The sequence below is a fragment of the Lissotriton helveticus genome, chromosome 3_1 (genome assembly GCF_964261635.1).
Source record: "Lissotriton helveticus chromosome 3_1, aLisHel1.1, whole genome shotgun sequence".
Classification (NCBI taxonomy): domain Eukaryota; kingdom Metazoa; phylum Chordata; class Amphibia; order Caudata; family Salamandridae; genus Lissotriton; species Lissotriton helveticus.
The window spans coordinates 1,814,705,496-1,814,721,616 of NC_136061.1; the positions used below are offsets into that span (position 1 = coordinate 1,814,705,496).

At 46.9% G+C, this 16,121-nt stretch overlaps 1 long non-coding RNA gene across 1 annotated transcript; it reads right to left on the reverse strand.

The window, feature by feature from the left end:
- Nucleotides 1-7,741: 7,741 nt before the first annotated feature.
- On the reverse strand, nt 7,742-15,697 carry LOC144823849 (uncharacterized). Its single transcript, XR_013608841.1, has 2 exons — nt 15,520-15,697; nt 7,742-8,979 (listed from the first exon to the last, which is right to left on the reverse strand). It is a non-coding gene; the product is annotated as an uncharacterized LOC144823849 (long non-coding RNA).
- Nucleotides 15,698-16,121: the final 424 nt, after the last annotated feature.

Below are 16,121 nucleotides of genomic sequence, written 5' to 3' on the forward strand. Positions count from 1 at the left end.
GTACACTGATCTCTACACAGTCACTTCGCCATACAAAACCTTTAAGCTGTCAGCTGTATGTTATTTTTTTAAAAGCAAACTTTCTCTTTTAACAAATAAACAAAGATTGCCTAACATAATTTTCTTTTGTTGTTTTCAAAAAGATTTAAGAACTCATTTTTCATTTTAACAGCTTTTTTTTTTACATACAAATAAAAGATTGGTCCTAGTACTTTATCATACTCCTCCTTTCCCAGAATTATAATGTAATTATGTCACATCATGTCAGTCATGTTGACAGGACACTGCCCTGTAGGTTGGCAAAACTGATTGTCAAAAATGTTAAAATGAGAGGCAAATGTCAGTTTACAAATATATAATTACATTTGTGTTTTCACAGCTTTCAAAGTCCTTCACAATCAATAAATGTTACAAATGTGACTAGATAGGATCTCAGTGGCATCCTATATTAGTGACAAGGGTATGTTGGTGACACAACCCCACACAACACAAATTCCAAGATAAGCAAAAGAATGCTTCTCAGATAACAGCTTTGTTTTTGACATACTGGGTCATGAAACTTGCCCTGCCAGTGGTAAGTGCATTTCGACTGGACTCTCTTGATTCTGATTGGAGCCAGAAATGGTTATTCAGACCCCAAGGTTATTATTACATCTGCAGCCCCACGGACGACTCATCAGAATGAATGGTTAGTCTAAAAGAAATCTACTTTTTACAATATTTATTTTTAAATTACATTTTGAATGACATAGCACTGGAATGTGTAGAGCATCTCCTGATTTGTCACTGAAAGACAAGACAAAGGTAAGCAAATTAAGGGGCCTACGTGAAAGAAGTGAGGAGTGGGACAGATAGCTACCTCACCTTGAACCCACCATAAAGCCACTAGAAAAGACGAATTACCCTCACTCTGCTAAGCATCACCTTTTCTTGTTCCTAGCTGCAGGGAAAAGACAGATACCTTCTCTGTCCCTAAACCTATGGTCAGTAGAGGCATTCTATTGTTGCCCCTAGGTTCAGGGAAAAGACAGACAGCCACCCACTCAGCCCTTCTGAGGTCTGAAAACTGATGAAGAGTGAACAGAACAGATAATTACACTATCAGTTCTGCTGGGACTCATATACTGTAAAGCCTAAATCCGGAGACAGAAATAGGTACAGATAATAAAATCCTGCACTCTGCCAAGGCATATATATTGTACAGCCTCAGTCTGGAGACAAACGCGAGGACAGATAATCACACACTGACCTCTGCTGGCCGGGGGACGTATACTACACATCCTCAGCCATGGGATCAGAGTACGGTCAGATATCACACCCTGGCTGCTCTACACTCCAGGCTCAAAGAAAAGGGGCAGACCAATAACCCTGGGACCAGGGCAAGACAATGTATAAAGGAAAACAATGGTAGTGTAAGCCTCAATTTCCGTGGCAACCATACAAAAACCATCAATAAATAGGTTTGACACAATTTATTTACTTCATGTTTACAACCATACATTTAAAGGTATCTCTTCTTTAAAGTAACTAATTATTTTGAAAGAAGGTGCTCCAGAAAATACTAGGGTGCAGTGAGAGTGAAAAGGGCGAATTCTGAGAGCACAGGTGCTATACAGAAAAATATTCTTATTTGAAATTATAAATAATGTATCTGCATTTTAGGGCAAGTCAACTGTGAGGAATTAATGCCAGGCTACAACAGGCAAAAAGAGTATGACTCACCGCTTGACAAAAAGACACTGTCTTGTGATCGGTGTAGCTGTGAAGAAATGCACAAAAGCAACATCAAGAGTTACTGAAAAAAACAAAAATTGTTCCAAACATGATGGCAGACTGCCATCCAGTGGTAGCGGTTCCAACTTAATAGTAATAACACAGCGCTCAGCCATCTCAAATCCTGGCTGTGAGCACGCAAGTGCGATCTGAATGCTTTAAATAGCACCCCCCCCAGGAGAAACATGCATATGGTAGGAAAGATGATAAAATCATCTCCACGATTTAAAAAAAAACACTAAAAAAAACACTGGAGAATTGTGAATAGAATTAGTGCTAAGTTAAAAACAATGATTAAAGCAATTAGCTAAACGCTAAATTAAGAGCATTAGTCAACTTGAAAATAAGAGGAATGTGAAGAAAAATATAAAGTGTGAATTAACACGCCACTTGGAGTTAGGCTAAATTTAAAACATTGTACATGTCAGTTAACTAACCGCCAGTTGTGGGGCGTTAGTCAACATTAACCGCCAATTGTGGAAAGTTAGTCAATATGTTATTGTATGCCATGTTAAAGAAGGCACCACAAAATGTGTCCAAAGACTATTGTAGATTCATGCATGGGAAATATAGATTGTCGCTGAGATGCCAGTGTAATATCCTGTACAAAGTAATAGGGAATAGGCAAGGCAAGTGGGTACTATTGAAAAATGAAGTCAGCTACCAGCGCAACCATGAGATTAAATCTTAATAAATAAAAATAGAAAAAAGAAGAGGACAACCAGGTGAGTCCACAAATCATAGGTGTATCCTGCATAGGAAAATAATTTAAATCCGGTCATTATGTTAGAGCAAATCGAAAAACATTTAAATATTTATTTATTTATAAGCTTGTATAGCGCTAGACTCGACTCCCAGAGGAGTATCTCTGCGTTTAGTACACCTAGCAGGCAAAAGAAACAATGCTTCCAAGATCTTGAAAGGAGAGAGACGCTGCATTTAAAACAAGAAGGTCTTCAGCAATTTCCTGAAGGCTAAATGATTAGTGCATAGCCTGAGGGTAGCTGGAAGTTTGTTCCAGAGACTGGGACCCAAAAATGAGAGAGCTCTACCGCCCAATCTAGCCCTTCTGATGGACGGAACCTGTAGAAGACATTGATTGCTGGAGCGGTGGGTGCGTACAGGATTGTAGGGGACAAACTTCTCAGTCAGGTACAAGGTACCTGAACCATAGATACTCTTATGAATAATGCAACAGGTTTTAAATTGTACCCGTTGTCAGATCGGTAGCCAATGAAGCTTTTCCAGGAGAGGGAGTTCTGGGCGGGGCATTAAGAACCAGCCTTGCAGCGGTGTCTGAACCACCTGGTATCTACTTAGCAAGTTGTCATTTGCTGATATTAACAGCCCATTGCAGTAGTCCAGGCGGCTAAGCACTAAAGCCTGGACAAGAGTCTTTCTAAAAGCGTATGGCAAAAGAGGAAACACACGCCTAAGGAGTCCAATAACATGAAAACAGGACCCAGCTGTTTGATTGGCATGCTCCTTTAAGGATAGCCCTTGGTCCAACCGAACACCCAGGTTCTTTACTGTCTGCTTAGGACAAGGGACGGGGCCCAGATCTAAAGGCCACCAGTCCGGCGACCACAACAGTTGAGCCTCCCCAAACAGCATAACCTCGGTTTTCCCTACATTACATTGCAAGAAATTCGAGGACATTCATTGAGACACAGCTCTCATACCTTCAGAGAAAGAGCGCTTAACTGCAGCAGTCAAAGTCTGAAAAGGAAAAAGCAGCTGAGTGTCGTCAGCGTACGACACAGGAATAACTCCATATGATCTCATAAGATCGGCCAGGGGGGCCACATACACATTAAAAAACGTGGGACTTAAACATGAGCCCTGTGGCACCCCCTTAGTAAGCTCCACAGGTGCAGAACGGAAGGGACCCAAACTGACACCCTGCGAGCGGCCAGATAGAAAACTCTTCATCCAGGACAGAGCCACACCCTTGACCCCTACCTAAACAAATCATATATTAGGTAACTCTTAATGAAGAATTGCTGTGAAAATGGCGATAGAAGGTGAATGAAATCAGTCTAGTATATGTAATTGTGATTGGCTTAGGGGAGCAAATCCTGCTTCCTGTTCCAACAGAAGCCAGGAAGAGGAGGGAACAGAGGCGGCTGCCGGGCGGCAGGTAAATGATTTAAAATGTATTTTTTTTCCCTTTTCCTCCCCTCCCCACTACTGATTTACGGGATCAGCCACGACTGATATTACTTGGCCCACGTGGTGGAGACAAGTCGAACATACTAATACGCAAAGAACTTCAGTGGATGGAAAAACTTGGCTCCATTGCAGATGGCCTTAATACAATAGAGGACTGGAGACAAGCTGCGTTCATTTGATTGGACTACATATACAAGACTGATTTAACTCTTCTTACCTGACCCATTGGTGGTTTATTTCAATTTATATTGCAGTCGTTTGATTGTAATATATATACTAGACTGATTTAATTCCCCTTCTATCGCCATTTGCACAGCAATTCTTCATAAAGAGTTCTCTGATTTATGGTTTGTTTATTTAAATATGCTGTTCGATTTGTTCTCACATTAATGACAGGATTTAAATTCTTTTTTATGCAGGATACTCGTATGATTTGTGGACTCACCTGGAGGTCCTCTTACTTTTTTTTTATTTTTATGCATTAAGATTTAATCTCATGGATGCGCTGGTTGCGGACTTCATTTTCTATTAGCACCCACTAGCCTTATGCCAGATGCCTATTTCCTATTACTTTGTACAGGATATTACACTAGCATTTCAGTGACACACTATATTTACAATTCATGAATCTCCAATAGTCTTCGGACAACTTTTTGTGGTGCCTTCTTTGCCATGGCATAAAACAACACAATTGACTAACATTCCACATTTTGCAGTTAACATTGACTAACGTTCCACAACTGGCGGTTAGTTACCTGACGCATACGTTTTTAATTTAGCCTAACCACAAGGGGCATGTTAATTCACGCTTTATATTTTTCATCACATTCCTCTGGAAATACTCCATGTGGATTTCCTCTATTTCCATTGTAGTCCTTATTTTCACGTTCACTAATACTCTTAATTTAACGTTTAGTTTGCTTTAATCATTGTTTTTAACTTTGCACTAATTCTATTTACATTTCCCCACAGCAGGGTTTTTTCAATCGTGCAGATGATTTTATCATCGTTCCCACCACATACACGTTTTCCCCTCAGGAGGGACGTGCTATTTAAAGCATTCAGAGTCCACTCGCCCGCTCAGAGCTAGTATTTGAGATGGCTCAGTGCGGTGCAATACAAGTAAGCTGGATCCGCTTCCCCTGGATGGCAGTCTGTCATCAAGTATGGAACAATCTTTGTTTTTTTAACAATCCCTGATGTTCCTTTTGTTCATTTCTTGGCAGCCACACCGATCGCATGATGGTGTCATTTTATCAAGCGGTGTGTCATTCCCTTTTTGCCTGTTTGAACTCTGCATTAATTCCTCATATCTAACTTTCCCTATAATCCGGATACATCATTTCTAATTTCAGACAAGAAATTTTTCCTTTGGTGAGTTTCTCATTTACTCACTTTCAATAATTCTATAGCCATATCTAACTCTCTTTCTGGAAACACCAATCGCCTGAATGTTCATGGGCTGTTTTAATTAATTGCCCCACTTGGTGAGTTTGAGTTTTGTCAGACGCACATTTATGCTAGCCATTGACTCTTGATTGTGAAACACTGTTGATTTTTCAATAGACTCTGTCTAGCATTAGATGGGCATGCACCACTGACAGTGGTCACGAGTTCTTCCCTTCTTTGCTATACAATTAATTGGTGCTCGCCATTGCCACGATTTTTCGGTATGTTTAAAATATATAAAAAGATTAATTTTCAAGCTCTTAATTATTTTTACAAATAATTATTACGTGTTTTTTTTACTTTGAGGTGCTTCCATTAAATCCTTCCTGTCCTGATGATGACCCTTATATAAATAATCTTTTTGGGGTCGAAACGTCGACAACTATAATATTGGCCTGTCTTTTAGTTGCATTTGAATAATGACACTCTGACATACAGTGGCGTGTAACAACAAATGTATCCATATCAGTCACTTGTATATATGCTTTTTTTATAGCACTTGTGCACTCTAAATTCACCATTCATGCATTGAAATTCACCATTCACTTTCAATGCATCATAGTATTCTTTGCAGCACCTTGTTTCAAAATAATTTGATACTTTAAAAAAGAGATATCTTTAAATGTATCATTTTAAACATGAACTAAATAAATTTTGTTTTGATTCCTGGTCAAACCAATCTAAAATATTATATTTATATGGTTGCCACATAAGCTGAGGCTTACACTTCTCCCGTAGGCACCAATGATTTTTTTATATGCTGTACAACACAGGTCTACAGGTCTTGGGACAGGTGTATACACAGAAATGACAACCTGAGCTCTGCTACTTTCACAGCCTCTACAGTGTGGGCATGGGGACAGCTGCAAGGACAGATTTTATTGTAGTGTTGTGTTCTACTGTAGTGGAATGTAACATTTATATAGTAGTTAGTAATCCCATGTTGGGTGCTATAGCATTTACGAATACCGGCAGCATGCTACACCATGCTGCATGTGTGGTTGGAAAGGTTCTGTGTATTGTTGGGAGCCCACGTGGGAAGTGTTTTGGAGAGGTGCTCTTGTCTTGGGTCACAGCGCTTGATATAGTCCTGCCAAATACCATGCATCAGGGGTTAGACTAACGCATTTTAGTGCTAGAATCCGCAGCACTGTACTAAATGCTTAGTCAAACACTTTAAATTAGCTCTTAGCAGCATGAGGAGGCACTACAGTAAGCTTACTGAGGGATATAAATATAATTTACAAAGAAGCATCCAGTGATCTTGCAAGAGCATTACTACCCAAGATAATTATGACCTGGCCCCAGGTCAAAATGATGGTCTGTGCCCAGCTAAGTTTATTTAGCTAAAATAATTAAGCTGTGACCTGCAGAGGGTGAGTGGATCATTTTATCTGACCTATTCCGGACAAGATGCTTGGGCTGTAGCACTTGTTTTTTCCCGCTTCGTTTCTTTGGCCTTTTCGCTGAGGAGGACATTACGCCGGGGTGCGGCCGAATCCGACGCGTGCGCAAATCGGGCGGCCCCCGGGCCTCCGACGCACATGCCCACCGTGACGTCAGACGGCCGGGGGCCGTCCGACGCATCAAAAAGGTTATAAAAAAGGCAAAAATATATTTAAGTGACCCTGTCATTTCTTTAGCAAGTTGAAAAAGTCTTTATGACTATTTGTTGCATTTAGATGGCGGTTTTGCAGCTGGAGTGCGACACAAAGCCAAAAAATATAAATGCATTAAAACATACACTTCTTATGGACATGCCAATGCTTAAAGTGTAAAGTTTTCATTGAAAGTAAATGTTGCACTCTATATGTTGTTTCTCAGGAAGAAAAACTGTGATCCTCGAGTATCTGTACACCTTACACTCATTATCCCCACACTTCAAAGAAATAGTCTTTAATTCCTGTCACTTGAGAGAGATCTTGGGCTATTGTACTCTATTTGATGTTTAATGGCATGATGTCCATTTATTGTACAGAAGGTCTGCAGTTAAAGTCCTTACTGCCTAAAACGGTTCATAATCATAAAGCCACAACTGATAATAAGCAGCCTTGTGGTGTTATTGTGCAATGCTTGGCCCAGTCCACAACAGTGATTTAATAACAACATTAATTCTGGCAATTGTATTCTTGGTTCAACCCTTTTGTGAGCATTTATGTGACGTGTATGTGTATTCTCATGCATAGGGAGCATGTTGAGAAAGTGGCAAGCCATAATATGGCTGGCAATTCATCCAGTGCCTTCGCTGGCAGAAACCTTCATTCTGTTCTTGCTTGTTATACAAGATCCCTTTGTGTTCTGGTCTGTTTTAAGGCCGTTTCCAAACCATTATAAAATGCAAAGTGAGTATTTTCTGATATTTCTATTACATCACGGTTGTACAGGATTTGCTCAGGGCACAATAAAGTGTCAGTCAAAGTGTACCCCATATGGCCTTAAAATGTCACACATAAAGACATCTGATACCTAGAAATGTGACACATTCGCAAACTGAAATCTTAGCGGCTATGGTAATAACAGATATGACTGCCTGGGCTCTGTGTGGCTCCCACACTGTACAACCTTATCTTGGCGATAGATTATAACTCCCTTCGGCTGTGTGTTCTTAACCAGAGCTCGTACGTGGATCCACGATGCCACCTGCTGGATCTCTCGGGTACCACTGACTGTACAAGTTGCTGTGAACCAAGGCACCGGTAAAATGGATGCTAATAAATAGCCTTTCAAGAATCTCTTGTGCATCACTGCTTGAATTCGGCGCTTTAAGCTGATAATGTTACTGGACATCGAGATTAGCGCCCCCAGCTCATTGTTCTCCTGCAAGTCCTGCTTGGCTGCTTGTGATGGGGTGACTTAGCTCGGACTGAATGGGGTTCACTTCGTGCCTGGTTGCTTTGGTGCCCTATTGACGGTGAGCACTTGAGCACAATGGCAACATGCAGGGATTGGGTCCATCTGGGCAGCTTTCCTCCAAGGAGCATTGAGAGCGATATGCACATGTAGTCATAGAAAAATGAATGGCCAATGACGGGCTGTTCTACCCCACTGCACTCAGATCGTCCTCATCTGTTTCAAAGTGTGGCCCTTTCATCCGCGCGTCAAGAAGTTGGCGGACCCCGGGATCGAGGAGCCACTTTGCTAAAAGCCTGAAGAGTCGCTGCTGCACATTGGGGACATACTCCTGTCCTGTCAGGCATTTCTTCCCATGCACAGCTGACACAGCGGCTCTGATTTCCACCCAACAAGTGACGTCACCTCCTGGTCCTTGGTGCATACAGGCACATTGTGGACGAGAGATATTCCTGAAACCCAGCTCTCCATTCTAGGCCCCTGTTTTTTTAATTGAGGAGGACACAGCTGAGCGGAGGAGCCGGTTCACCGGTGCAGCCGCAGCACCCAGCCCCGCCGTGCCTCAGATGTCCTCCTCTGTCACAAGGCAGTAGAAGTCTGTCCGCGCTCCATAGTTGCGCGAGCCCAGGTCGGAGATGTCGATATCGCCCCTCTCAGCGTCAGCCTCCGGAGCAGGTGGTCTAGGGGCCACCACCATCCGGGGAGCAGGTTCCCTGAACGTCGTCCCGCGGACACCTAGAGGGAGAGAGATGAAGAAGAGTGAGTGCAGACGCATATCTAGGGTCAAAGGGTAATAGCGTCATGCAGAGAGCAAACGTAAAGACTGTTGGCAAGGCCGGGACTGCTTTTTACAAGGGAACAGAGACATTTTTCAGAAGCAATGTTTGGATCAGTGGACAGAGGATAGGTTGGTCGGCAAGGACTGGTTACCAGAGTAGGGACTGGGTCGGGAATGCTCACCGGGTTAGGATGGGCCAGTCAGAAGCTTTTATGATACTCCAATTTGTGAGTTGCAGCCTACATGTGCCCCAGATTGCAGTGAGCAGAGTCAAGGAAGTGATAAGGATGCAGACTAGTGCTGCCTCTTCTCCAAAACAAAAGTTGTTAAAAAAAAGATTTTGCCTTTCTGTGATTACTTTCTTTGCCTGTGGTTGTTAGTTTAAAATTGAAGTTTTAACCTGCCTGTGATTGCCCTTTTTAGGTCTCGCCTGTCGATGCGCATGCGCATCGAGCAAGGCGAGAGTATTGGCACTTATCCGCTCTTTATCCACACTGCAAGGAATCGTGGCGATTCCTTGCAGTGCACGAGAAATTTAAGCTCAATGCGCATGCGCATTGAGCTTAAATGCGTGTGCACATGCCCCCAGCCGCCTGCCTTGCCTACTCTCTCTCACAGCCTCCCCCAGCTCCGCCCCCTCACTACTTGATTGCACGGCCGCTAGGCCGTGCCTCCCCTACTCTCCTCCCCCCTCCTCCTCCTACTCTCCTCCCCTGCCTGCCTGCCGTGTCGCACCTCGCACCTCTCCCCTCTCCGCCCCCTCCCCTGCCCGCCGTGTTACGGTGAAAGGCTTGTTTTTTTTACCAGCGGGCAGTCTCTTGCCCTCGGCTGCTTCTATAAAATTGTCCGAGCTTAAATTAGGGCGCGGTCTGCTGGGACGCTTAGCCCTCTCTTTAAGTTTGTCTTAAAAACATTCCACGCTCTGCCTCTGTCACATACTGCCCCCCGCCCATGCTGTGCGCTAAAAATCAACATTTCTGCCCTTCTCGCACTGATAGTCTGCCCCATGCTAAGTGTCCCTCTCAACCCAAGTACTCTGCGCGCCACGCTGTCTCCTGCCCACGCTCTGCCTCTCAGTCACATGCTGCCTTCTCCGTTCCCCCAACACCGTCCATGCTGTGCACCACTCTGTCCGCCCCATGGCACGCTCTGCTCCTTTCACATATTGCCTCTGATCCCCCACCCCCGTCCATACTATGTGCCCCTCTGACCCCACATTCTTGCTGCGTCCCACTCTGCCCACGCTCTGCCTCTGTCACATACTGCCCCCGCCCATGCTGTGCGCTAAAAATATGCATTTCTGTCCCTCTCACGCTGCTACTCTGTCCCATGCTATATGTCGCTGTGTTCCCAAGTACGCTGCGCGCCACGCAAAAGTCAGTCTGGCCGTGGGGAATCCTAGCACTTCATCAGCTCTCCATTGATGTGGCCGCTCCTCTCCCCTGCCCCCCCCCATATCATCACACTTCAAAGGAATGCGCTCCGCTCCCCCGCCTCCCCCACAGCAATGCCGAGAGCTTGTTGTTTATAGTCTCCATTTACCACATGTTTATTGTGGCTTTAGTTTAGGGATTACCATAGTAACACGTGTACCCCACTGGGACTTACAGGGTCTGTTGGCCACTCGCTCATTATGGCTCCGTCTAAAATGGATTCCCAGTCATGGTGTTCTAGACTGTGGCTTGAGGGCACCGTGAGCCTTGAGTTTAATTTTGCTTCATCTTAGATTTCCGTAGATATATGTATGCTGCGCTTTGGGTTTGCCTAGCTCTAGCTTTAGCCCTTGCGGACTCTGTAGTGTGTTCATGAGGTTGTGCAGTAGAGCATGTAGTGTGTGTCTATGTCTTACGGACTGCTTCGTAGTCCAGCAGAAGGAACATTTGCTCTCCATGCAATGTGCTTATTGTCTATCTATGACAAATTGTGTGCAGATCTGATCGGGCCGATGTTCACAGCTCTGCCGCTGCAGTGTGTTCAGAGAGAGCACATCCAGTCTTCAGGTCTGTAACTAGTGACTAATTCCAGCCTTGGTCGGAGTAGAGAGTATACAAATGTCAAGATCGACTTGCTAGCTGCAATGATGTCTGCCCTGCCACCATTTACTTCGGACCCTCACTCACCCTCACTCACCCTCACAACCCTCTCACCCTCACTCACTCTCACAACCCTCTCACCCTCACTCACTCTCACCCCCTCACTCACCTCACTCACTCTCACCCCTCACTCACCCCCTCACCTTCACTCACCCCCTCACTCACCCCCTCACCCCCTCACTCACCCCCTCACCCCCTCACCCCCTCACCCCCTCACTCACCCCCTCACCCTCACTCACCCTCTCACCCACCCTCTCACCCACCCTCTCACCCACCCCCTCACACGCCCTCACCCCCTCACACCGCCACCCCCCACTCAGAATGCACACCCCCTCACCCTCACACGCCCTCACCCACTCACACCGCCACACTCCCTTAGAATGCACACCCCCTCACCCACCCCCTCACTCCCCCTCACCCCCCTCACCCTCTCCCTCACACCGCCACACCCCCTCAGAGCCCTCACTCTCACTCACCCTCACTCACTCACCCCTCACCCTCACTCACTCACCCTCACTCACCCTCACTCACCCTCACAACCCTCTCACCCTCACTCACTCTCACAACCCTCTCACCCTCACTCACTCTCACACCCTCACTCACCTGACTCACTCTCACCCCCTCACTCACCCCCTCACCCTCACTCACCCCCTCACTCACCCCCTCCCTCACCCCCTCACTCACCCCCTCACCCTCACCCACCCTCTCACCCACCCTCTCACCCTCACACACACCCACCCTCTCACCCTTACACACACCCTCACACGCCCTCACCCCCTCACACCGCCACACACCCTCAGAATGCACACCCCCTCACCCTCACACGCCCTCACCCCCTCACACCGCCACACACCCTCAGAATGCACACCCCCTCACCCTCACACACCCCCTCACTCCCCCTCACACTCCTCACCCTCTCCCTCACACCGCCACACCCCCTCACACCCCCTCACTCTCACACCCCCTCGCTCTCACACCCCCTCACTCTCACTCCCCCTCACTCTCACTCCCCCTCACTCTCACTCCCCCTCACTCTCACTCCCCCTCACCCTCACTCCCCCTCACCCTCACCCCCCTCACCCACACACCCCCTCACCCTCACACCCCTCACCCTCACACCCCCTCACCCTCACACACCCTCCCCCTCCCACCCCCTCACCCACACACCCCCTCACCCACACACCCCCTCACCCACACACCCCCTCACCCACACACCTCCTCACCCACACACCCCCTCACCCACACACCCCCTCACCCTCACACCCCCTCACCCACACACCCCCTCCCTCACACCCCCTCACCCTCACACCCCCTCACCCTCACACCCCCACACCCCCTCAGACCCCCTCACCCTCACACCCCCTCACCCTCACACCCCCTCACACCCCCTCACACCCCCTCACACACCCTCACACACCCTCACCCTCCCACCCCTGCACGCCTCTCACCCCTGCACGCCTCTCACCCCTGCACGCCTCTCACCCCTGCACGCCTCTCACCCCTGCACGCCTCACACTGCTGCACGCCTCACACTGCTGCATGCCTCACACTGCTGCACGCCTCACACTGCTGCACCCCGCACACTGCTGCACGCCGCACAACACCACCATATCACTCTGGGACGGCGCCACATCACTCTGGGACGGCACATCCACCGCCACCACCACATCCACCGCCACATCCACCACATCCACCACCACTACATCCACCACCCCATCCACCACCACCACCCCATCCACCACCACCACCGCATCCACCACCACCACCACATCCACCATCAACACATCCACCGCATCCACCACCACATCCACCATCACCACCACATCCACCACCACATCCACCACCACATCCACCACCACCTCCACATCCACCATGACATCCACCGCCACATTCACCACCGCATCCACCACTGCATCCACCACCACATCCACCACCACCACATCCACCGCATCCACCACCACATCAACCACACCCACCACCACCACATCCACCACCACATCCACCACATCCACCACCACATCCACCGCATCCACCACCACCACATCCACCACATCCACCACCTCCGCATCCACCACCACATCCACCACCACATCCACCACCACATCCACCACCAACACATCCACCACATCCACCACCACATCCCACCACATCCACCGCATCCACATCCACCACCACATCCACCACCACATCCACCACCACATCCACCACCACATCCACCACCACATCCACCACCACCACATCCACCGAATCCACCACCACATCCACCACCACATCCACCATCACCTCCACATCCACCGCCACATCCACCGCCACATCCACCACCACATCCACCACCACCACATCCATCACATGCACCACCACCGCATCCACCACACCCACCACCACCACATCCACCACACCCACCACCACCACATCCACCGCATCCACCACCACCACATCCACCACCACATCCACCACATGCACCACCACCGCATCCACCACCACATTATTTACAAAATTAAAAGCCATTGTTATTTGTAATATCAATACATCTAAGTCACGTAAATACAACACACATTGCATTACAAATGCTATAGGTGTCACATTTGCGAAAGTTAAAACTATTGACATTGTAACTGACAAAGTTATTCATTTTACTATTTTCAAAACCAACACATAAATAAAAAAAGTGTCATTTACAATACCAATCACTCAAACTTTCCTAATGCGAGACCTATTGCATTTCCAATGCTTGTTATCACCTGTTTTTGTGTTTTAAACTTGTGTTTTTTTCTGCCCATGATTGCTTCCATTTAACGTGTTGAATAGTGGGATTTGCAGTCCAAACTCTGTAGTTTATCCCTCTCATTCCTGGTGACAATTCAGTTTTCCCTCCAAATTTCTCCTTTGCTCTGTGCTAATACCTGTATGTTAAAACAGTGCACCCCCAGCCACCATTTTGTGTTCACGAGCCAGGGAAACCAGCAGCCCCTCCCCCAGCAACAGGGATTTTCTACATCAGAGGGTGCTTCTGTGAGCTGTTTAAACTGTGTTTACTAGGGACTGTGCACTTCGTTTTTTGGCCAGGAAAGGGAGTAAAGTTTTATTCAAACAGATTTCAAGTTAGTGAGGCCTTTACCTGCAGAAGTCCAAAGTGTGGATTGAGCTCTCTGAGATTCTGAACAGGAGAAGCAGCTTCCAACTCCCTGGCCAGCAAACCTTGTCTGAGGTCGCTGGAACCTTATATGGTTTGCTAGTGGCTGGTACATGTGTACACTGATTGGTGGTTGTATCTGGTGTTTCTATTGGATTAGGGTTGGTGTCTCATTGGTTGGGTATTTGGGGGTTCTGATTGGTTTCTGGGTCTGTGATTCAATCAATGTAGGGTTGCGGCTAGGGTTAGGATTTCTATTGGAAGTATGGACTAGAGCTTCCTATGTTATTGGTTGTTGGGAGTAGGGTGGGACTAGGGCTAGGGTTAGAGCTTTAATTGGAAGTAGCGATTAGGGCTTCTGGTGCGATTGGTTGCTGGACTAGTTGTGGGACTGAGAGTAGGGTTAGGCTTTCTATTGGAAGTAGGGACTAGGGCTTCCCTGTGCCATTAGTTGCTTGGACTTGGGTTGGGACTACTGGTAGGGCTAGAGCCTCTATTGGACGTAGAGATCACGATTTGTGAACTGATTGGGTGCTTGGACTAAGGCTAAGATTGGCTGGAAGGTCCTGGTTTCCTATTGGTTCTAGATTTTAGGGCTAGTGTTGTGATTGGATAGTGTTAGAGCTAGGGTTCCCATTGGCTGAAGGGGTCACCTGATTACTAGGGCTATAAAAGGCCAGGGTTAGGGCGTCTCAGCTAAGGGCAGAGAGGACAAGGGCAGTTGCCTGTTTGAGCCTGTTAAGGGCAGAGAGAACAAGGGCAGTTGCCTGTTTGAGCCTTTTAAGGGCAGAGAGGACAAGGGCAGTTGCCTGTTTGAGCCTGTTAAGGGCAGAGAGAACAAGGGCAGTTGCCTGTTTGAGCCTTTTAAGAGCAGAGAGGACAAGGGCAATTGCCTGTTTGAGCCTGTTAAGGGCAGAGAGGACAAGGGCAGTTGCCTGTTTGAGCCTGTTCAAGACTGACCAGGACCAGGGCCAGAAATGCTGCCCAATATACTTACCTCCTTTATGCATCTTTATACTTTCAATGTACTTATGATCTATATATTTATCACTTTCTCCTAATTTAGCATTTCCAATGCACTACCCTATCTCTCATCCTATAAATCTATCAATATATCCTCTACATCCACTCTCTCATTTATCCCAAACCCCATACTACTACTATGATCCCCAAAACAACCCTTTCTAGACTCTCTACTACTCTACCCCTCCTTGCATCATCTGACACCTCTTTTACTTACTGGAATTTTGTTGTGGAAATGGATTTCTTACCCAGATCTCCTTCGGGGTCGGGATCAACACTGCCCTCCAAGTAGCTGGTGCCAAGAATCAGCATGGGGTCCTTATCCTCCTGTCTCTGAGTCTGAGGGTCAGCCAGGGGCCCGGCCCTGAAAGACAGCTTCCGCGGCATGGCCAGGCACAGCTCTTTCCAAAAGTCTGACGAAGGGGTCTGCATGAGCACAACAAATACACAACTCAGAATGCACATTTGTGTCTGCAAAACTGTCTCTTATGGCTGAAGTAAGGCAATGTGCCCTGACAAGAAAATATTACTGTCACTGGATCGGATAGCCGACTTAAGAGAGTGCGCACCCTTCCCTGTGGAAATAGAACCGTGATAAGATATTTTAGCTGATGTAAGAGAGAGAACTCACAATGCAAATGTCACCCAGCACAAGGGAGAACCCTCTGATGAAATAACCCTGTTATAAGGTGTTAAAAGAATCATTAGGGAGCTGACTACCAGAAAAGGTCCTGCAGCTGGCAAAAGGTTCTTACCCCACCATGAAAGTATCACCATTCTGTCCGACAGGCCATGAAAGGGATAGTGGACATCGCTGATAGTGCAAATGATAGATGCCATACTTGGGTGG